Source organism: Macaca thibetana, chromosome 14 (assembly GCF_024542745.1).
Source record: "Macaca thibetana thibetana isolate TM-01 chromosome 14, ASM2454274v1, whole genome shotgun sequence".
Lineage (NCBI taxonomy): Eukaryota > Metazoa > Chordata > Mammalia > Primates > Cercopithecidae > Macaca > Macaca thibetana.
This window is the reverse complement of record NC_065591.1, coordinates 62,588,361-62,610,187: the sequence shown is the minus strand read 5'-3', so window position 1 is coordinate 62,610,187 and position 21,827 is coordinate 62,588,361. Positions and strand designations below refer to the sequence as shown.

Here is a 21,827-nt window from a genome sequence, read left to right as displayed (position 1 = left end):
AGAATATTGAGGGTACCTTCTAAGAACCCAACTAAAGCAGCATCTCAGAAAACTCTTCACAGAAGCAGAATGTTAGCCTTCAGAATACATTGTGTGTCTTTAATTAGAGATCAATATGGTTCTGGGTCTCCAATAGGAGAAGTACCATATACCAGAAGCCAAGGGGGTAAAAGCAGGAATATCCTTATGTAGTCATTTCTAATAGTCCACTAGGAGACTTACTTCCCATCTCTGAAAGTCTTGGCTCTGCAGGGTTGGAGATTCTGATTCCCAAAATTGGTTCACTCTGGTCAAGGGACTCAAGGTCCCATTGAACTACAACTTACAGCTGCCATCAGGATACCTTGGACTACTACGACCTGGGACCAACAGGTGAGGAGGAGTTGCCATACTAGCAAAAGTAATTGATCTTGATTAGCGGGAAGAGAGGGATGCCTTTATACAATGTATGAAAGAAGAGATATGTAAAATATGTGAAGCCAGGTGATCCATTTGGACATTTTCTGGTGCTTCCTTGACCCATTGTGACTATGGGCATACATATCTGGGGATCATTCCCCAGATAAGGGTATGATTAATGTGTCAGTCCCCTCAGGAATAAAGGATTGAGGTCACCCCACTAGGTAAGCTACCACGATTTGCAATGGCAATAGTGGAGGGTGAGAAGAATTGAGCAGCGAAGGAATGGGGGAAAAGTTGTGGCCTAAAACTTCAGAAACAAGGGCTGTAGTTTGTTCTACTAACCTTCCTCTAAGTTTCCCGTTCAGCAAGGGAGAGGCCCACTGGAGCTATGAAGATGCTCCCCACATCTGTTTGAAGGAGATCCATGCAATACAAGAATGGACTGTGGTGGCCATGAAAACATGTCTTTCAGATTTGAATGCAGAGAACATATTTGATGGCCTCAGTCACTGTGCTCTAGAAATACATGGCATTGTCTAGGCTTCACTTCCCTTTGGTTGTTTCTGACCAACGAATGAGCACAGAGCTATTAAGACAGTTCTAATCCTGTGAGATGCTGTATTCCTTATAGGTGCCTCTGGTTCAAGGTCTTCATTAACCTTGCCAAAACTTTCTTAGAGATGCACAGAAACCTAAGACCCTCTTTATTTTCCTTCCGCCCTCTCAAAGGTGATACTTGGATTGTGACCTCATGGCTCTTCTAGCCTCTTGAGATCCCTCTTTCCATCTTGCTTTATGGCCATTTTCCCCTCCAGCCTCCTTCAATAAACCTGAGCTACCTGATTCCATCTTTATCCGTTCTTGGGAAGACCCATTCTAACACAATTATGCAAGTCCCACAGGAAAGTCTTCAACTTTAAGGCCACAGCAGTCTGTCTTTGGGAAGAATACCTGTTATGGGTAGAGTCCTTTGAGATCTCTTTTGAAAAACTTCTTTCAAAGCAATTTAGGCAGGAATGAAGGAGGGAGGGGCCAAGATGGCCAAATAGAAACAGCTCTGGTCTGTAGCTCCCAGCAAGACCAATGCAGAAGGCAGGTGATTTCTGCATTTCCAACTGAGGTAACCCAGTTCATCCCACTGGGACTGGTTAGATAGTGGGTGCAACCCACTGAGAGTGAGAAGCAGCAGCATGGGGCATCACTTCACCTGGGAAGGGCAAGGAGTTGGGGGACCTGCCTCCCCCAGCCAAGGGAAGCTGTGAGGGACTCTGCTACCTGGCCTGGGTACTAGGGTTTTTCCAGTTTTTGCAATGCAAAGATCAGGAGATTCCCTCGTGTGCCTACACCACCAGGGCCCTGGGTTTCAAGCATGAAACTTGGCGACTGTTTGGGCAGACACTGAGCTAGCTCTGCAGAAGTTTTTCGTACCCCAGCGCTGCCTGGAACCCCAGTGAGACAATCATTCACTCTCCTGGAAAGGGGGCTGAAGCCAGGAAGCCAAGTGGTCTTGTTCAGCAGGTCCCACTCCCACGTAGCCCAGCAAGCTAAGAACCACTGGCTTGAAATTCTTACTGCCAGCACAGCAGTGTGGAGTTGGCCTGGGATGATAGAGCTTGGTAGGGGGAGGGGCATCCACTATTACTGAGGCTTTAGTAGGCAGTTTTCCCCTAAGTACTAAGGAGACTGGGAGGTTTGGGTTGGGCAGAATTCATCACAGCGTGGCAAAGCTGCTGTGGCTAGACTACTTCTCTAGATTCCCCCTCACTGGGCAGGGCATCTCTGAAGGAAAACAGCCCCAGTCAGGGGCTTACAGATAAAACTCTCATCTCACTGGGACAGAGCACCTGGAGGGAGGGGCAGCTGTGGGTGCGGATCAGTGGACCTAATCTTTCCTACGTGCCGGCTCTGAAGAGAGCAGCTGATTCTGATGAGGGGGATTCTCCCAGCACAGCACACCAGATCTGTTAAGGGACAGACTGCCTCCTCAAGTGGGTCCCTGACCGCCGTGCCTCCTGACTAGGAGAGGCCTCCCAACAAGGGTTGACAGACACCTCATACAGGAGAGCTCTGGCTGGCATTAGGCCAGTGCCCCTCTGGGATGAAGCTTCCAGAGGAAGCAGCAGACAGCAATCTTTGCTATTCTGCAGCCTCCACTGGTGATACACAGGCAAACAGGGTCTGGAGTGGACCTCCAGCAAACTGCAGCAGACGTGCAGAAGGGCCTGTTAAAAGAAAAACTAACAAAGCAATAACATCAACATCAAGAAAGACCCTCACACAAAAACTCCATCCAAAAGTCATCAGCCTCAAAGATCAAAAGGTAGATAAATCCATGAAGATGAGGAAAAATGAGCACAAAAGTGTTGAAAATTCCAAAAACCAGAATGCTTCTCCAAATGATCACAACTCCTCTCCAGCAAGGGCACCACACTGGACAGAGAATGAGATTGACAAATTGACAGAAGTAGGTGTCAGAAGGTGGGTAATAAACTCCTCTGAGCTAAAGGAGCATGTTCTAACCCAGTGCAAGGAGGCTAAGAATCTTGATAAAAGGTTACAGGAACTGCTAACTAGAATAACCAGTTTAGAGAAGAACATAAATGGCCTGGGGGAGCTGAAAAAACACAGCACGAGAACTTTGTGAAGCATACACAAATATCAGTAACCAAATCAAATGAAGCAGAAGAAAGGATATGAGACTGAAGATCACACCTTACTGAAATAAGGTGTGAAGACAAGATTAGGGAAAAAAGAATAAAAAGGAATGAACAAAGCCTGCAAGAAATATGGGACTATGTGAAAAGACCAAACCTATGTTTGATTGGGGTACATGAAAGTGACAGGGAGAATGGAACCAAGTTGGAAAACACACTTCAGGATATTATCCAGGAGAATTTCCCCAACCTAGCAAGGCAGGCCAACATTGAAATTCAGAAAATAGAGGCCACCACTAAGATACTCGAGAAGAACAACCCCAAGATACATAAGCATCAGATTCTCCAAGGTTGAAATGAAAGAAAAACTGTTAAGGGCAGCCAGAGAGAAAGGTCAGGTTATCTACAAAGGGAAGCCAATAGGACTAACAGCAGATCTCTCTGCAGAAACTCTACAAGCCAGAAGAGTGGGGCCCAATATTCAATACTCTTAAAAGAATTTTCAACCCAGAATTTCATATCCAGCCAAACTAAGCTTCATAAGCTAAGGAGAAATAAAATCCTTTAGAGACAAGCAAACGAAGAATTTGGTCACCACCAGGCCTGCCTTATGAGAGCTCCTGTAGGAAGCACTAAATATGGAAAGGAAAAACCAGTATCAGTCACTGCAAAAAACACACCAAAATATAAAGACCAATGACACTATGAAGAAACTGCAACTAATATGCAAAATAACCAGGTAGCATTATGATGACAGGATCAAATTCATACAGAACAATATTAACCTTAAATTTAAATGGGCTAAATGCCCCAATTAAAAGACACAGACTGGCAATTCAGATAAAGAGTCAAGACCCATCGGTGTGTTGCATTCAGGAGACCCAGTTCATATGCAAAGACACACATTGGTTCAAAAGAAAGGGATGGAGGAATATTTACCAAGCAAATGGAAAACAAAGCAGGGGTTGCAATCCTAGTCTCTGATAAAACAGACTTTAAACAAAGATCAAAAAAGACAACGAAGGGCATTACATAAAGTTTACCTTTATGTCATCAATCCAACAAGAGCAGCTAACTCTCCTAAATATACACGCACCCAATTCAGGAGCATCTAGGATTCATAAAACAAGTTCTTAGAGACCTACAAAGTGACAGACTTCCACACAATGGCAGACTTTAACATCCCACTGTCAATATTAGACAGATCAACGAGACAGAAAACAAAGATATTCAGGACCTGAACTCAGCTCTGGACCAAGTGGACCTAATAGACATCTACAGAATTCTCTGCCACAAGTCAACAATATACATTATTCTTAGCAACGCATAGCACTTATTCTGAAATTGACCACATAATTGGAAGCACTCCAACAAATGCAAAATAATGGAAATCATAACCGTTGCTCAGACCACAGTGGAATCAAATTAGAACTCAAGATTTAAAAACTCACTCAAAGCCACACAACTACATGGAAATTGAACAACCTATTCCTGAATGACTACTGGGTAAATAATGAAATTAAGGCAGAAATAAAGTTTTTTTTAAACCAATGAGAACAAACAGACAACATACCAGATCTGTGGGACACAGCTAAAGCAGGGTTAAGAGGGAAATTTATAGCACTAAATACCCACATCAGAAAGCTGGAAAGATCTGAAATTGAGATCCTAACATCAAAATTAAAAGAACTTGAGAAGCAAGAGCAAACAAATTCAAATGCTAGCAGAAGACAAATAACCAAGATCAGAGCAGAACTGAAGTAGATAGAGACACTAAAAACACTCAATATGCAATTTCACAGTGCTTTTCCTTTTTCTCTCTAGGGAGATCAGCTCTAGTTCAGACATAAATCTGAATGACTTGGTGTTAGCCATCTCCTACAGCATTTTGAGTTCAAGGTACAGCCTAAATGCAGAGCAGGTCCCTTGAAGTTTATAGGCATTACATGCAGTTAATACACCTAAAGGGCATGAAAGCACAGCTATAGGAATAAGCTGTTAACTTCTCTGCACTAGCAGATTGATAATCACAATCCAGCTTGATTTTCTCCATTAGGAACTTATTTTTATGTTAATCCTAGTTATGGATACAGAACTCAATACTCCTGCTTTAAGGTTTTTATTCTGAACTGCTCCTTTCTCCCCTTCCCAATTCTTGGACTCAGAACAAGTGGGAGGATATAAGAAATATGAATAAGTGCTTGACCTTTGCTAGGACAAAACTGTATATTTCTGGGTTCTTAGAGCAAGCAGACTGAGAAATACCCTAAGCCGACTGAGAAATACTCTTAAGTTTTCACATTTATCTTAACTCAGGAAATTCAGTCTTTCAGTCACTCAGCTGAATTTTTAGTTGTGTGGATACTTCCCAAGTGGAGGCCCCACTGTGTTCACTAAGGCTACTTTACCCTCTCTACTCCAGAGCCACTCTCGGCAGATTTCGGTTATTTTATGGCTCTTACCTAAAAGGAAAGTGTCAGCCCAAAACTAAAGCTTCGAGATTAGGACAGTTATAGCTAATGGTCTTTTCCAATCCTTAGTGACAGTGTTGAACTTCTAATTCATACATGAGATTGAAGGAAACCAGAATATGTTACCCCAAAATATGCCTCAACATAGAAGTTTGAACTAAGGCAATTAAGCAGCAAACAGGAGAGCTCTATCCTCCCCACTTTCTGCCTAAAAACAGGCTATCAGCTTACAAACCTTACTCCATTATGGTTTCTTCTCAGGTATTTACCCTCCCAGTTTCCTGCCTTTGGAAGCCTAAAGGTCACTTTGTTTTGTTTCTCTACAAGTTTTGTTTTGTTTTGTTTTGTTTGCGGTGTGGGGGCGGGGGTGGGGAGGGGGCCGGGGTGTGCTGGAGATGCTACATAACCCTAGGCTTAGACCTTAGGCTTATCTTTTGAAGTTTTGGCCTTGTGATATGCACGACAGGACACATTAATAAACTTGTTTTCTTGATAATCTCTTCACTGTTGCAGGAGTCTGTGCCAACTACAACCAGGGTTGAGAAAATAAGTTTCTTCTCCAGTGAAACATAGCTTTCTACTCAGACTGCAACCGCTATGCCTTGAATGCTGTTGAATAACTTTGGCTAAAAGCTTAGGGTTTTACAGGTGGATTCATTTACCTCATAAGTTAAAAAAAAATCAGTATTCTTCTGTAATACAGAATCCATTATACAAACGTCACAAACATGGACAAATCTTAGAAGGGCCTATTAGAATCACAAAGTTGAACAAACAGGGTTAAGACCAACTTTTAAAGACTGAGTCCTGAGCATTCCCAAAACTTTCTAGGTGTGAGGTTTTGTGGCAAACTAGCATAACTGCTAGCTCCTTTTCTACCAAGGTCAGTCTGAGATGTACCACATATACAAAAACACAAATTAGACTTTGAAGAAGGCTGGACTGAAGAATGATGGTAGGTTTGTGAGGGGTAGCCTTAGCCAGAGACAGGAGATATTCAAGCACAGCTGTGGGAAGATGCAATAGAAAGCAAACTGAGAGTTTGGGCCTTGTTAGTTCCCTGCATTGCCTCGGAACAAACAGTGCCTAGTTAACACTTACATCAACTCAAAGCCCTGGTTCATATGTCCCCAGAAATACATTCAGGGCAGCAGGGAAGCCCTGTGCTCATGAAAGCCATGAAAAGCAGGTAGAGAGTGACTTTAGGCAATAGTGTTCCCATCATTTTTTCATATTCTCAGCACTGGTTACTTATTCATGAAGAATTCTTAGATCTGCTTCTCCCTAAGGGCGATAGGTTTCATTTTGTAGGGAGGGAAGTTTTACTATTCATTTTTATTTTATTTTTTTGAGATAGTTTTGCTCTTGTTGCCCAGGCTGGAGTGCAATGGCCCAATCTCGGCTCACTGCAAACTCTGCCTCCCAGGTTCAAGCGATTCTCCTGCTTCAGCCTCCTGAGTAGCTGGGATTATAGGCATGCGCCACCACACCTGGCTCATTTTGTATTTTTAGTAGAGATGGGGTTTCTCTGTTGGTCAGGGTGGTCTCGAACTCTTGACCTCCTAAAGTGCTGGGACTACAGGCATGAGCCACTGCACCCGGCCACGTTTGCTGTTCATTTTTGGTGTCTTGGCCTTTTCATCCTAGCATTCATTTACCCTCTCATTGGCGCTGGAAAGTCTGTGGTGCACGTGCATTACCTGACTATGTGTTGTTCTATCCTAAACGCAATAGGACAAAACAAAGACATTTGAGAAACAAGTACTTCAAAAGCAGCTGAATTGAGTCCATCAGAAAAATCATTAGAACAGCTAAGCCATTATCAGCAGTGTTCACAAGTTTGAATTAGTATGTCCATAAGACCCAGTAAGGCCTTAACCTGGCATGAAGTTTATACTCAGTTTTATAGAGAGGACAGGAAGCTGAGCAGTCCACTATCCTCGATCTCAATGAGAAGCCATACAACTGTCTGTCGAGAAGAGTCAAACTGTAAAGATACTTATTCTGAGCCAAAAATGAGTGACCATGGCCCATGACACATCCCTCAGGAGGTCCTGAGAACATGTGCCCAAGGTGGTTAGGGTGCACTTGGTTTTATACATTTGTGAGACATGAGACATCAAATACATTTAAGTAGTACATGGGGTGGGTGGGGGGCGCTTCCAGGCTATAGGTCAACTTACATTTTCTGGTTGAAAAAACTTCTGGTTTATCTAAAAGACCCGGAATCAATAAAGGAAATGTTCAGATTAAAGATTGTAGAGACCAAGGTTCTTTTGAAGTCTCATAGTGGCTGCCCTTAGACAATAGATGACAAGTGTTTCCTATTCAGATCTTTAAAAAGGTGCTAGACTCAGTTAATCTCTTTAGGATTTGGAAAGCCTGCAAGAAAAAGGATCTAGCTTTGTTAGATTCTTTACAGATGCAGATTTGCCCCCAACAAATGTTGGCTTTGCAGGGCCTTTCAAAGTATGCCAAAGAAACATGTTTTTGGGGTGAAGTATTTTGATTTTGTCACGTAATGTTATGCCAGAGACAGATTGGAAAGTCACAATATATAAGAGTTAAATAAAACCCATCTGATGAGAATGTATGGTTTGTAGGGCATGAGTCCCCAGACCCCTTAGACAGGAACTTGGGCAAGATTAAAAAAAGTCAGTTTAGTCCTCAGATCCTTCACCCCTGCAGGGATGTGAATGGTTGACAAGGATGAGACAAAAATGCATATGTGACACCTTGACATGGATCACTGCACTGGTATTCCAGTTTATCTCAGTTATATAAGTCCAAGTTGTGTGTCATAGGCTCCTGAGTCCAGATATGATCGATCTCAGACCAGTTTTGATACGGACAGGAGACGGAAATACTGGGTAGAAGAGGGCGGTTCCTTGGCAAAGCCCCACCCTCAAGCCTGGAAACCCACAGCCCTAAATGGCAACAGGTATTCCTGGTTTTGTGCCCAAAAGTTGCCATTTGGTCCACCATACCTACCTATCCTGTACCCTTGTAAACCCTAAACCCAAGGCGAGGAGGGCGGCAGGAGGAGGGCAGGACCCTGTACCCTTGTAAACCTTAAATGGCGGGAGGACGACAACGTTTAAGAGAAGTTCAACTGGGGACAGTTGGAGAGGAGATTGGCCACTGGATGGCTAAACTCCAGGGGAAGATCATCTTCCCACTCTGTCCACTTCTCAGCTCCCCACCCATCCCTCTGAGAGCCACCTCCACCACCACTGAATAAAACCCCTGAGTTCATCTTTTGAGTCTGTGTGTGACCTGATTTTTCCTGGATACCAGACAAGAGCTTGGAATACAGAAAGCTGTCACATTGGCCCTCTGTCCTTGTGAAAAGGCAGAGGGTCAGCTGAGCTGTTTAACACTTAAGCTGTCTGGGGATGGCAAAGCTAGAAGAGCACACTGTAACACATGCCCACTTTGGCTTTGGGAGTCACAGGCACCAACCCCTGGACTCACACCGGCTCCTGCATCTGCCCATCTGCATGCTCCCCCTCCTGTAAGGAGTACACTTCTCAGTGTGTAAGGGGTCTCAGTCAAACATATGAGCCACACCCCTGTCACACATCCTGTGAGAGGGGGCTTAGGGAACTTTCCCATTGCAGTTTCAAGTAAATCGGCTCCTTTATACATTTTGCGTGTGTCTTAACTCAGTAATATGAGTTATTGGAGGGTCTACTCAATAGTCTAGTTGGAAAACATCCACAAGCATGTTATAAGGGTGTTGGGGGAGATACCTAACATGGAGGCTTGGAATTCATACAGACTTTCCTTATGCTAGGAATTAATTCGGTTTATCTCTTATTCCATCATCAACTGCTAACCTTGGTTGTCAGGTAAAATTGTTTCCTTATCAGCAGCAAACTTAATCTTATTAGAAAATGTAGAAACAGGTCACTTGGCTGAAAAGTACTTAGGCTTTGAAAGAAAGCATTTGCCAGTAGACTTTGAAAATAGTAATCCTAGGTCAGGCAGTTCCAATGATACAATTCTCAAACATCTTATTTATTAAATGCAAAGGATGCTTAGATAGCAGCACTTCTCTGGTAGGAATACAGACCTTTGAAATTCTCATGCAATGAGATTTGTGGATTTCTGGGGGTGGTAGGGGGGTTGAATATATAAGGGGAATATTGACCACTAGATTCCTGGGCTTTCTAGACTTTGTGGAAGGTAACTACTGAGTAACATAAGATCTGTGAGTAACTATTTAAAAAAAGAGCTAGGCCATGACCATTTTATAGTCTATTACATTACGATATTTATAACCCTTTCCCCTGTGTTTAGGCTTAGGACACATTGATTGCATGTGTCTTCCTTCAAGGAAGGTGTCAACAGCTTGCTACAAGTTTGATAGTGATTCCCCTAATCCTTCCCCTAGGGGGACCTATGGTTATTCATGCAGGTAACTTTACACTGGAGAAAATAACCAACCATTTATAGAATGTGTGACCTAAGCTTTAGAGAACATTGATACCCAGCAACCCAAAATTCATTATGGCTCCCCAGTCACTGGGGGAATAGGAAGCCAGGTAGTAGATTTTAGTTCACAGTGGAGTATAATGGATAGCCAGCTCATAGTGGATCCCCGATATTCGAATGCACCTGGTGATCATTTTCCTCAAACGTATACTCAGAAGAGATATGTCTACTTATAACTTTGGCCTATGAGGCAAGTGTTCTCAGTGGGGAAAGCTAGATGGAAGCCTTTGAAACTTCCCTTTCTCTGCACAAGACAGTAAACAGTGTTATGTAACGGAAGGGATACAGAACGTTAGTGACACTTAAAATGGTCTCAAGGATGCAGAGTTAATGGCCCTCATCATATCCCTATATAGTTCACCAGTATAGCACCCAAAACACAAAGATCCTACGAAAGAGTACCTCAAATTCAACCAAATGTTAGCCCCAATTAAACTGCTCTGCCAGATACAGTATCTGCCACAGCACAGTAACACCTGAATCAGCATCTGATTTAATGATCACCATACTGCAGTCATTGATTTGGCAAATATTTTTCTACATCAGGGCAGGGACTTCAAACAGTTCACATCCACATGAAGTAAAACATGATTCATACACATAGTTTTGCCCTACAAAGACTTGGAGCAGTGCTAGGACAGAATGTTCTGATGGAAGTGTTTTGTAATCAGTGCAGTCCAATTCAATGGCCAGTCCCATGTGGCTATTGAACACTTGCAGTGTTGCATGTTAGTAGCTTTAAGGCTCATACACTACAGAGCATGAAGAACAAACACTAAGAAAACGCCCAAGTTTGTTTCATAGATGGATCACAGAGTACGAGCCAAAAAAAAAAAAAAAAAAAAAAAAAAGATGGATGGCTGCTGCATAACTCCATTTAAGCATACCTTGAATGACAATGGAGGGAAATATTTCCAATGGACATATTCAGGTGGAGTCTGGTTGTTCATTGTGAAAAAGCCCTTCATTTCATGGTGAAGCTACACACATATACTAATGTTCAGTGGCAAATTACTTTACTGCTGGTCAATGGCAGGAAAGGAGAAAATAACTGAAGACCTGTAACAAGTTGGAATGCAACAGAGGCATATGGGTTGGAGTAGTGCATGAGCATGTCTACAGAAGAGAAGCATCAAAATTGAGTAGATGCTGGGAAGATCCCAGAAATATTTTGAAATTTTGAAGTACCCACTGTTTCACACCACAAGAGACCAAAAAAACAATGTGACCAGAAGGGGAAAGATGATTACTGTTACCAAAGTAGCTCTAAAACCATTCAAATTCTATGGCATTGTTGTGCCCATTAATGGCTGGGGCACCAAGAAGTCTCTAGGAGATCCAGCTAGAAACCACAGGGTAAGACATTCCCCACAGACATGAAAAAGACATGGCCTAAACCTGACCTGCTAACCAGAAAGAGCATGATAAGATCCATTAAGTAACATAGAAGCTGGTGTTTCATTGCTCCCACAGGTAGAAGGGCTGAGATCCAGGAAATAGAGACTCTACTGGAAATATGTTCCAGATAGCAAGGTCTTTGAAGGGCAAGAGAAGCGATGTTGAAATGAAAGAGCTCTAGGAGGCGGCACATAAAGGAAGATAACTGTTACAGAAATTCAATTTACCATTCACCAAAACTCCTTGGCTTCTTCCATTTCTGCCCATCCTGGCAGTTTTGAAGTTTTCAGCACCTAACCCCGAGATTAAAGATTCAGATGTGCCGATATCAGATGGAAGATGCCTGTTGAAACCTGTCCCCTCAATTTAACTCTAATACCTCCTGAGGACAACAAGGTTGACAGTTTAAATCTTGAATGCCACATAGTATCCTTTTTTCCAGCTATCAAGGTAATGGACCAGTTAGAGCATTTAAGGCTTCTTGACCTTGAGGTTTGACAGAACTTGAGGTGGGGTGCGGGGTGGCATTATTCAGAGGCATGTCATTCAGGAGAGCCATTGTCTTAATGTCCACTCTGAGTCTAAAGACTCTTGACTAAGACTCCAGCTAGGGTTTGCACACTGGAGCTGCAGTAAGCATTGTCCTGAAACTTCAGGACAGTATTTCAAGGTATATCACTTTCATATTGAACTTTGTATTATTTATTTGTATTATCCCACATTATAAATATAGAAATGTCCCATATTTCCTTCTATTAGCTTTTATTCTAGACCCCTTCCCCTGAGCAGAAAAGGGGAAGCTAGCACCTCACTTCCCAGCTCAGTTCCTGAACTAGGTCTTCTCTGCATCCCAATACCAGTATCTTAGCTACTTCTGTCAGTCACTTGGTCTTTGGGGCCTCTTACTATCTTCTTCTTGATTCCAAATCCTGACATATTATGTGATGGTTAATTTTATGTTATCAACTTGGCAGGGCCATGGGGTGCCTAGACACATGGGCAAACATTCTGGGTGTCTGAAGGGTTTCTAGATGAGATTAGTATTTGAATTTTTTAGATTAAAGCTGGCTACCCTCACTAATGTGGGTGGGCCTCATCCTATCAGTTGAGGGCCTCTGTAGAAGAACACAATGGCAGAGTAATTGAGAGCACCCTTCTGCCCGACTGCCTTGAGCTAGGACATTCGTCTTTTCCTACCTTCCAGTCAAAGTCAAATGTTGGCTCTCATCTCGAGCCTAGTTTTTGGACTGGAACTTACACAATCAGCTTTCTTGGTCTTCAGGTCTTCACACTTAAACTGGAAATATACCATCAGCTCTCCTGGGTTTCTTCTAGCTTGCCAATTCCTTGTGGTTCTGTGTGTACAAACATTTTATTGGTTTTATCTAAAGAATCTTTTTTAATCTGGAAAACCCTTCTTGTTTTCCATGTCCTTTCTCTGGATTAACCCCTGAACCCCAGCCCCAAAATCCACCAACCCCCCCCCCCAACCACTTATGGTCTTTTTGTAGGCACAGTAACATGTTTTTATCAGCAAGGATCACTTACTTGGTGGAAAAGAGAGAAGTTTTAAAATTAACTTATTTTAGGTTCAGGGTATGCATGCAGGTTTTTATATGATTGTATTGTGTAATGCTGAGGTTTGGGATACAAATGATCCCCATTACCAAAGTAATGAGCATAGTACCCAATAATTTAGCCCTTGCCCTCTCTCTCATAGTATACTCCAGAGTCTACGGTTGCCATCTTTATGTCCATGAGTACCCAATGTTTACCTCCCACTTATAACATGTGGTATTTAGTTTTATTATTCCTGTGTTAATTCATTTAGGATAAATGGCCTTAAGCTCTATGTTGCTGCAAGGGTCATGAGTTTACTCTTTTTTATGGCTGCATAGTATTCCATGGTGTACTACATATGTACTACATCTCCCATTCCCCTCCCCAATCAAATCTACCTTTTATGGGAGCCTAGATCGATTTCATGTCTTTGCCATTGTGAATGGCACTGCAATGAACATAGAGGTGCATGTGTTTTGGCAGAATGATTTTTCTTTGGGTATATATCCAGTCAAATGGTAGTTCTAAGTTCTTTGAGAATGTCCAAATTGCTTTCTACAGTGGCTGAATTAATTTGTATTCCTACCAAGTGTTGGTAAGCATTTCCTTTTCTCCACAGCCTTATCAGCATCTGATTTAATAATCACCATTCTGACTGGTGTGAGATGGTGTCTCATTGTGGTTGAGTTGCATTTCTGATTAGTAATATTGAGCATTTGTCTACTGGCTGCTTGTATGTCTTTTGAGAAGCATTCATGGTGTCACTTTAATGGTTTTTTTTTTTTTTTTTTTTTTTTTTTTTTGCTTGTTAAGTGGTTTAAGTTCCTTGTAGATTCTGGGTATTAGCTCTTGTCAGATGCATAGTTTGCAAATATTTTCTCCAGTTCTGTAGGTCTGTTTATTCTGATAGTTTCTTTTGCTGTGCAGAAGCTCTATTAGTTAGGTCTCACTTGTTTATTCTTGTTTCTATTGCAAATGATTTTGGGGACTTAGTCATAAATTATTTCCCAAGGCCAATGTCCAGAATGATCTTTCCCAGATTTTTTTTAGGATTCTTATAGTTTGAGGTCTTGCATTTAAATCTTTAAATCCATCTTAAGTTTATTTTTGTATACGGGGAAAGGTAGGGGTCCAGTTTCATTCTTCTGCATATGGCTAGCCAGCTATTCCAGAGCCATCCATTGAATAGGGAGTCTTTACCCCATTGCTTATCTTTGTCAACTTTGTCAACAATCAGATGACTGTCAGTATGTGGCTTTATTTCTGTGTTCTCTGTTCCGGGCTGTTGGGCTAAATGTTTTTGTAGCAGTGTATGATGTTTTGGTTACTGTAGCCTTACAGTATAGTTTGAAGTTGGGCAATGTTATGCCTCTGGCTTTTTTTGCTTAGAATTGCTTTGGCTATTCAAGTTTTTTGGTTCTATGAGTTTTAGAATAGCTTCTAGTTCTTTGAAAAATGACATTAGTTTGAAGTAGCATTGAATCTACAGACTACCTTAGATAGTATGACCATTTTAGCGATATTGATTCTGCCAGGCCAAAAGCATGTATATTTTCTCATTAATGTCATCTGATTTCAGCAGTGTTTTAGTCTCCTTGTGGAGATCTTTCACCTCCCTGGTTAGATGTATTCCTAGGGGTGTGTGTGTGTGTGTGTGTGTGTGTGTGTGTGTGTCTATTGTAAGTGGGATTGCCTTCTTGATTTGGCTCTCAGTTTGAATGTTATTGGTGTATAAGAAGTGCTACTGATTTTTGTACATTGGTTTTCTATGTGGAACTTTGCTGAAATTATTTCAGTTCGAGGAGGCTTTTGACAGTCTTTAGGTCTTCTAGGTCCATGATTATATCAGACAATTTTACTTTTCCTATTTGGATGCCCTTCTCTTGTTCAGTTGCTCTGGCAAGAACTCCCAGTACTACGTTGAATAGGAGTGGTGAGAATGGGCATCCTTGCTGATATGGTTTGGCTGTCTCCCCACCCAAATCTCATCTTGAATTCCCATGTGTTATGGGAGGAACCTGGTGGGGGTAATTGAATAATGGTGGCAGGTCTTTCCCATGCTGTTATGACAGTGAGGAAGTCTCATGAGATCTGATGATTTTCAAAAGGAGTTTCCCTGCACAAACTCTCATCTATTGCCATGTGAGACATGACTTTCACCTTCCACCATGATTGTGAGGCCTCCCTAGCCATGTGGAACTAATACACTTGCCCTGTTCTAGATCAAGGGGAATGCTTCCAGCTTTTGTCCTTTCAGTGTGTGCTTGTGTCCTTTTCACCTGTGGGTTTGTCATAGATGGCTCATTTTGAAGTATGTTCCTTCAATGCCTAATTTGTTGAGGGTTTGTTACAAAGCAATGTCGAATTTTATCAAAAGTATTTTCTATGTCTATTGCAATGATCACGTAGGTTGTTTAAGTTCTGTTTGTGATGAATCACTTTTATTGATTTGCTATACTGTACCAGCCTTGTATCCCTGGAATAAAGTATATGATTATGATGATTTGACTTTATGTGCTGTTCGATTTGGCCTGCTAGTATTTTGAGGATTTTTGTGTCCATTCTCAGGGATATTGACTGGTAGTTTTGTTGTCTTTGCCAGGTTTTGGTGTTAGGGTAATGTTGTCTTCATAGAATGAGTTAGGAGGCAAGTCCCTCCTCAATATCCTGAGGTAGCTTCAGTAAAATTGGTACTAGCTCTTTATATGCCTGGTAGAATTTGTCTGTGAATCCATATGGTCCAGGGTTTTTGATAGGTCTATTACTGATTCACTTTTAGGACTAAATATTTGTCTTTTTAGGGTTTTAATTTCTGATTCAATCTTGGGAGGTTGTGTTCCCAAAAACTTATGTTTCTTCTAAGTTTTTCTAGTTTGTATGCATGGAGGTGTTCATTATAGTCTGAAAATATTTTGTATTTCTGTGGGATCAGTTGTAATGTCACCTCTCACCTGATTGCACTTACTTGAATCTTTTTGTTCCTTTGTTACTCTAATGAGCAGTCTAGGTATCTTGTTTATCCTTTCAAAAGCCAACTCGTGGTCGATTCTTCGTATGGATTTTTGTGTCTCAATTTCATTCAGCTGATTTTAGTTATTTTTTTTTTTTGCTAGCTTTGGGATTTAGTTTGTTCCTGTTTTTCTAGTTGTAGATGTGATGTTAGATGATTAGTCTGAAATCTTTCTAGATTTATTGTAGGCATTAAATACCATAACTTTCAACAGTTTTTGCATCCCAGAGACTTGCATATTGCATTTGCTTACTTATTTCAAGTAATTTCTACCATAATTTTTGTTTACCTAAAAGTTATTCAGAAGCCAGTTGTCTAACTTCCATGTAATTGTGTTGAAGAGATCTTGGCATCAATTTCTATTTTTATTCCATTGTAGTCCTAGAGTGTATAGTTGATATTTTCTGAATTAAGACTTGCTTTATGGCTGAGCATGTTGTTGATCTTAGATTATTTCCCCCTTTGCTGATGAGATGAACGTATGTTTTGTGGTTGATGAGCGGAGTATTCTGTAAATGTCTACTAGGTCAAATTGTCAAATGTCAAATTTAAGTCCAGGATTTGTTTTCTGCCTTGACCTAACACTGCCAGTGGGGTGTTAAAGTCCCTCACTATTGAGTGGCAAAGTCTTCTCATAGATCTAGAAGTACTTGTTTTATGGATCTGGGTGCTGCAATGTTGGGTGCATACATACTTATGATAGTTAAGTCTTGTAGAATGGAACCCTTTATCATTATGTAATTCCCTTTATTGTTCATTTAATGTCTGCTTTATCTGACGTAAAAGTGACTCCTTTTTCCCACCCGTATGATTTTTTACAATTCTTTGAGTTTATAGATGTCATATGTATGGGGTCTTGTTTAATCCAACTTGGAACTTTGCCTTTTAAGTGGGGTGAAAAAAACTGAGACACTAACAATTCATGTGATTTATTAGGTAGTGTTTGTTAAGCTTATGCTTTTTATATGCTGCTATGGTTTGAATGTGTGTACACCCTCAAGATTCATAAGTTGAGACCAGGTAAGTGTTAGGGCCTTCAGGAGGTAATTGGTAGAATTCTTGTAAATGGAATTAGTGCCTTTATAAAAGGGTACCAGAGAGACCCCTGGTCACTGTTATATTTGGACTGCAGCTACTGAAAGTGCATGTTAGGTTGGGCAGTATTTTCTTACTCCAAGGGCACTGCTGCATTCCTTGAAGGGCATCCCTTGAGGCCAGATACCTACAGTACCCTATAGCAAGGTCTATTTATCACCTTCTGCCAAGGAGTGGTCATTACTACCCATCACCACACTAGACAGCACTGTTAGTGGGTGGTTGGCCTGGTGTATGAACACATCCTCATCTAAGTTAAAGGCTCTGTAGAAGTTTATAAGGATATTTTTGGATTATGTTTCCTATCATGAGCCATCACAATCTGAAACACAGGAGTCTTTATTTTACCCTGAATCAAGATAAGCTCTTCAAAAGAAAGGCAGCCACAGGTGACGATGGCTAGCTTTGCTGGTTTGACAGTCTCAGTATGTGATGAAAGGCATCTGTGAGCTCCTGAATTAAAGGCATAGCTCTGCCCTCAGTCAGGCAGAAGTAGCTATTCATGCAACCCCTAGGAAAATGCTTTGAAAGCCCTTTAAAGCAATAGGCAACTATGAGTCCTTTACAGGAAGGGCACTTAGATTTTTTTAAAACAAGTTTAAGGGTTATAGTTTTGTTACATGGATAGTGGTGAGGTCTGGGTCTTTAGTGGTCATCACCTGAATGACATACATTTTTACCATTAATTTATCATCCATCTTTTCCCCAACCTTCTGGGTCTCTAGTGTCTGTCATTCTACCCTATATAGCTGTGTACACTTAGGTTTTACCCGTCAACAAGGGTCTCAATGTACTTCATGACTTCTGCCTCTATCAGGGTTCTTCCATTCTGAGGGCAGAAATGTCTTGGAGATTGAAGGAAGGAAGATAACTTTTAGGATCAGCATCACAATCCCATTTACTGGTCCAATTCCATCCCCTAGCCATGTACATTTCAGAGGTATTGTTGCTTATAGCAGAGAACATTGAAGTTAAGTGGAGACCCCTTAAACTGTAGGCTGAGGAACATCAAAGCAGAGATCCCTATTAGAAAGCGAGGTCAAGAAATCTGTAGGTTCTACATGAAGTATGGAAAAGAACTTGTGGGTCTAGGGTCCCATAAGAAAAGCAAGATAACAGTGTGATGATCAATTCTAGTCTAGAATTTTGGGGTCATGAGGGATCCTGAACAAACAACTAAGAAAGAGTAATCTCAAGGACTAAAACATCTAGGAACCCTTTCTTGAAAACACCTAGGAACCCAAGAAAGTATGTAGTAAGAGGGACCATGTATACTTCTATGAAATGAGTTGTAAACTTCGTTTTGTTTTGCGACAGTTTTGCTCGTCACCCAGGCTGGAGTGCAATGGCACGATCTCGGCTCACTGCAACCTCTGCTCCTAGATTCAAGTGATTCTCCTGCCTCAGTATCCTAAGTAGCTGGGATTACAAGCTCCCACTACCAGACCTGGCTTTTTTTTTTTTTTTTTTTTTTTTTTTTTTGAGATGGAGTCTTGCTCTGCTGCCAGGCTGAAGTGCAGCGGTGCAATCTTGGCTCACTGCAACCTCTGCCTCCCAGGTTCAAGGGATTCTCTTGCTTCAGCCTCCTGAGTAGCTGGGACTACAGACATGTACCACCATGCCCAGCTAGATTTTTTGTATTTTTAGTAGAGATGAGGTTTCACACCATGTTGGCCAGGATGGTCTCGATCTCTTGACATCGTGATCTACCAGCCTTGGCCTCCCAAAGTGCTGGGATTAAACGCGTGAGCCACCATGCCCGGACTGGATTTGTAAGCTTGAATGGCAAAGAGGAAGCAATGAACAGTGGCTATGAGCACACTAGGGATATGTCCATTTCCCAGTAAGTCACTCCCTAGCCTTGTGGTCTCCCAATTTCCATCAAGACAAGGGGAATCAACCTAAATGAATACCAAACGGTCTTCTAAGTCTTAATCCACCAGAAAGGTCAATTGAGAGAGAAGGGAGAGAAGAAAACTTAAGTCAGAATAATGGAACTCTCATGTTCTGAAAAAAGGCTTTGTTAGGGAAAAAAGCCTTAGCCAAGGTAAGCATCCTAGAAAGTGAAATAACATTTAGTCCTTCCTGAGAGAATATTTGAATGGCTTCAGAAAAGAAAGCTATAAAATAAGTAAAGGCATCAAGAGGATGGGGTATGTATGTATAAGCAACTTCCCTCTGATGGGAAATATTTTGAGTTGGTTGGAAAGTAGCTCACAACCTTCCCTATCAATAATGGTAAGGCCAGTTTGTGCCTGAGTCATAAGTGAAGCTTGAGCCAACCAGAGGTTTTGTTTTTTTAAAAAAAACAAACAGTTTCACTCTTGTTGCCCAGGCTGGAGTGCAATGGCGCAATCTCTGCTCACTGCAACCTCCTCCTCCCAGGTTCAAGCAATTCTCCTGCCTCAGCCTCCTGAGTAGCTGGGATTACAGGCATGCACCACCATGGCCGGCTAATTTTGTATTTTTAGCCGAGATGGGTTTTCTCCATGTTGGTCAGGCTGGCCTACGAATTCCTGACCTCAGGTGATCCGCCTGCCTTGGCCTCCCAAAGTGCTGGGATTACAGGCGTGAGCCACCGCGCCCAGCTGAGAAGGTCCTTCTTCTAGCCTTCTATTGTAAGGGACGTTAAGCCTACGAATTAGAAACAGCCTTCCTAGTGAAAGCAGGGTTAATGCTCCCAACCCAGCTTCTTAGTGAGGCCCTTCTTTAGAAACTGTTCCCAGTCTGGGGTTATTCCAATGGCCCCACAATAACCACAGGAAGAAAGTGGTGAGAGAAAGGATGAGCTTTACCAGAACTAAGAAGTATTTTCTAGTATTTCACCAGCCCAAAGCATCTCAGTTCAGTGCCGATTTTCACTGTTTCATTAGTGAAAGTGAGGAATGTTGAGCTTGTTCCAGTCTTCACTTCCTGGGCAAGTCGTGGGATTATGAGAGAGATGGAAGGAAATGGGTCTAAACCTAGGTCCCTTATTCATTTTGTCTCTCTCACAGACAATCAGCAGGGAATTTCTTATCTCCTAAAGGAAGCAGAAACAGAAAAAGCTGAAAGAAAGACACAGACAGAAAGGAAAAAACCTAAGAAGTCTCCCAGTCTCTACCCAAACTACTCAGACCCCACCCACCTCATTTCAGTCAGTGGCTTACAGAGCCTACAGACAGTTGAAGTTTAACTTAAGTAGAAGGTGAGAGAGCGCCATTGGTCAGAGTTCTTGAAGCCTGGATTAGCTGGAGCCACGGAGTCTCCTGAACCCACTAAACCAGAAGCAAAGTGGCAGCTGAGAGCTGGTGTTGATTTTTTAAATTGGGAGACTCCTGAGTGTGTCCACCTGTAACTACAGTATCATAATTCACCTTCCAACATTTAACATCAGGGTTCACAAGAAAAAAAAAGTTGCAATTGCCAGACATGGGCTAGAATCTTAAACTTGACAGTAAAATAATGAACTCTGTACATTGTGAAATATACATCACTCCCTAGATTCTAGATCAGATCTAGAACCAACTCAGAATAAAGACACATAACCAATATTAGTTAACTTTCAGTGAATTTTTCCTCTCTATCAAAAACTATCTTTTAAACTAGTGAAAGAAGAAGAAAAGGGAAGCATATGGTTTAGCATGGTAAGGACTCTCCTGCCCTAATTGTGTTCAGGACAACTTAGAAAACAGTCTTCTGGGTCCTCATTTCCAGCCTGTCAACTTATAATCACACTTGAGAGTCCATTTTCTGGGACCATTCCTGCTATCAACTGTCTTAAGTTGGGTTCCTTAGAAACTGACTTTGAGACTTTTCCATGCTGAAAGTTTATCAGAAAGTAAGCTCAGAAACAATGTCTTACTAGGTGCAAAGGAGGCAGAATTTTGCAGAGGGAGAAGGTGAATTACAACGCAGTTTCATCAGACTTCCCAGCTGATTTACGAGAAACTTGTCCTGAGTTAGGCAAGGGAGTCAGGCCTTTAAACTCACCATCAACTAGTCATTAAATACAATCATTGCAAATAGAGGGTGGCTAATTTAGGGTAATATAGCTCCCTTTGGCTTTAGATAATTCCTGGAAAGAAATGTAGGTGTGAACTATCAGCAGCTGACACTCCCAGCTTATGAGGTAATGAGTGCTGCAAGGGGGATCTGTGTGGAGCGACACAGTTTACAACTGGGGAAAGTCATATCTGATTAGTCTTCTGAGAGGACTTGAGATGGGTGTCAGATGCCAGGGTTTGGGTCCAGCCCATGCTGAAGTCTGAGGGGAATGGATGGATGAACAGAACACTCGGTGGTCCGTAGGCAGGTGAAAGATGATTTCATTCAGCAGCAGTTCTTATTAACAACTTTCTCACACTGTCCACCTTAACTCAACTGTCTGCTCTGGCTCTGTGGCTCCTGCCACCCCCATGCCTGCAGCTGCATGGCTGGCTCTCCCTTGCCTTCAGGGTCAGCAGCTTACCTCTTTCTCTGGGCACCAGCGTGAGCCATGTTGTGGGGCCCCTCTGTCCATCTGCAAGATGGACAGCTTTGCCTGTCTTTCTCTGGGCCCCAGCACCATGTTGAGTTAAGCCAAGCCCCAAAAGCCCCTGTACAGTGTTAGCAGGGCGATTATACCTTTTACAGACACTAGTGGCTCAGAGTCAAGTATGAAGTTACACAAACAATCTATATAACAAGTAGAAGTGTGCACCTGTCCAACAAACTCGCTGAATCATGCAGGCCTGGATATCTGCCTTGGCTTATTCCTTG

General features: G+C 42.0%; 1 protein-coding gene and 1 pseudogene across 1 annotated transcript in view; both read right to left on the bottom strand.

Moving 5' to 3' along the window:
- Positions 1-21,827, bottom strand: part of RHOG (ras homolog family member G) — a 1,041,648-nt gene that overhangs the window by 576,545 nt on the left and 443,276 nt on the right. The gene's annotated exons all lie outside the window — the stretch shown is intronic.
- On the bottom strand, positions 10,567-21,811 carry LOC126936490 (putative uncharacterized protein C11orf40; annotated as a pseudogene).